This window comes from Bos indicus, chromosome 8 (assembly GCF_029378745.1).
Source record: "Bos indicus isolate NIAB-ARS_2022 breed Sahiwal x Tharparkar chromosome 8, NIAB-ARS_B.indTharparkar_mat_pri_1.0, whole genome shotgun sequence".
NCBI classification, from domain to species: Eukaryota; Metazoa; Chordata; class Mammalia; order Artiodactyla; family Bovidae; genus Bos; species Bos indicus.
The window spans coordinates 26,816,071-26,818,686 of record NC_091767.1 but is presented as its reverse complement, the minus strand read 5'-3'; positions in this window follow the sequence as shown (position 1 = coordinate 26,818,686).

Genomic DNA, 2,616 nt, shown 5'->3' with positions numbered 1-2,616 from the left:
TAGGAGCACCTCAATACATAAGACAAACACTAGCACACATAAAAGGAGAAATTCACAGTAACACAATAAGAGTAGGAGACTTTAACACCCCCACTCACACCAATGGACAGATCATCAAAACAGAAAATTAATAATGAAACACAAGTCTTAAATGATACATTAGATTAGATGTATCTCATTGATATCTTCAGGACGTTCCATCCAAATGCAGAAGAGAACATTCTCCAGGATAGAGCACATCTTGGGTCACAAATCAAACCTCATTAAATTTAAGAAAATTGAAATCATGTCAAGCATCTTCTCCAACCACAGTGCTAGATATCAATTACATGAAAAAAACTGTAAGAAACACAAACACACGGAGATTAAACAACACATTTCAAAATAAACAGGCTACTGAAGAAATAAAAAAATTGCTAGAAACAAATGACAATCAGAACATACAACTCAAAACCTATGGGATGCAGCAAAAGCAGTTCTAAGAGGGAAATTTATAGCAATACAATCCTACCTCAAGAAACAAGAAAAACATCGAGCAGACAACCTAACTTTATACCTAAAGCAACTGGAAAAAGAAGAAGGAAAAAAAACCAAAATTAGTAGAAGGAAAGAAGTCATAAAGATCTGAGCAGAAATAAATGAAAAAGAAATGAAAGAAGCAATAGTAAAGATTAATAAAACTAAAAGCTGGTTCTTTGAGAAGATAAACAAAATTAGCCAGACTAACCCTTAGCTAGGCTCATCAAGAAAAAAAGAATCAAACCAACAAAATTAGAAATGAAAAAGGAGAGGTTACAACAGACAATGCAGAAATACAAAAGTTTATAAGAGAATATTATGAACAACTATATGGCAATAAAATAGATAACCTGGAAGAAATGGACAGATTCTTAGAAAAGTTCAATCTTCCAAAACTGAACCAGGAAGAAATAGAAATTATGAACAACCCAATTACAAGCACTGAAATTGAAGCTGTGATCAAAAATCTCCCAAAAAACAAAAGCCCAGGACCAGATGGCTTCACAGGAGAATTCTATCAAACATTTAGAAAAGAGCTAATGCCTACCCTTCTAAAACTCTTTCAAAAAATTGCAAAGGAAGAAACATATCCAAATTCATTCTACAAGGCCACCATCACCCTGATACCAAAACCAGATGAAGATAACACACAAAAAAGAAAACTACAGGCCAATATCACTGATGAACACAGATGCAAAAATCCTCAACAAAATTTTAACAAACAATTCAACAACACATCTAAAAGCTCATATACCATGATCAAGTTAGGTTTAGTCCAGGGATGCAAGGATTCTTTAATATACAGAAATCAGTCAATGTGATACACCATATTGAGAAATTGAAAGATAAAAACCATATGATCATCTCAATAGATGCAGAAAAAGCCTTTGACAGAATTTGGCACCTATTTATGATTAAAACTTTTCAAAAACTGGGCGTAGAAGGAACCTACCTCAACATTGTAAAGGCCATATATGATAAGCCTACAGCAAACATTATTCTCAATGGTGAGAAACTGGTAACATTCCCCCTAAGATCAGGAACAAGACAAGGGTGTCCACTTTCACCACCATTATTCAACATAGTTCTGAAGGTCCTAGCTACAGCAACCAGAAAAGAAAAAGAAATAAAAGGAATCCAGATCGGAAAAGAAGAAGTAAAGCTCTCATTGTTTGCAGATGACATGATACTGTAGTTAGAAAACCCTAAAGATAGTATCAGAAAATTACTAGAGCTAATCAGTGAATTTAGCAAAGTTGCAGGACACAAAATCAATACACAGAAATCACTTGCATTTCTATATACTAACAATGAAAAATCAGAAAGAGAAATTAAGGAATCAATCTCATTCACCATTGCAACAAAAGGAGTTAAATATCTAGGAATAAAATTACCTAAGGAGATGAAAGAACTGTACACAGAAAATTATAAGACACCAATGAAAGAAACCAAAGATGACATAAACAGATGGAGAGATATTCCATGTTCCTGGGTAGGAAGAATCAGTATTGTGAAAATGACTATACTACCAAATGCAATCTACAGATTCAATGCAATCCCTATTAAATTACCAATGGCATTTTTCACAGAACTAGAAAAAAAAATTGACAATTCATATGGAAACACATAAGACCCCAAATAGCCAAAGCAGTCTTGAGAAAGAAGAATGGAGCTGGAGGAATCAATCTTCCAGACTTCAGGTTATACTACAAAGCTACACTCATCAAGACTATATGGTACTGGCACAAAAATAGAAATATAGACCAATGGTACAAGATAGAAAGCCCAGAAATAAACCCATGCACCTATGGGTACCTTATTTTTTACAAAAGAGACAAGAATATACAATGGGGCAAAGACAGCCTCTTCAGTAAATCGTGCTGGGAAAACTGGACAGCTACATGTAAAAGAAAGAAATTAGAAACTTCCTAACACCATATACAAAGATAAACTCAAAATGGACTAAAGACCTAAATGTAAGACCAGAAACTATAAAACTCTTAGCAGAAAACATAGGCAGAACACTCTATGACATAAATCAAAGCAAGATCCTCTATGACCCACCTCCTAGAGTAATGGAAATAAAAACAAAGTAAA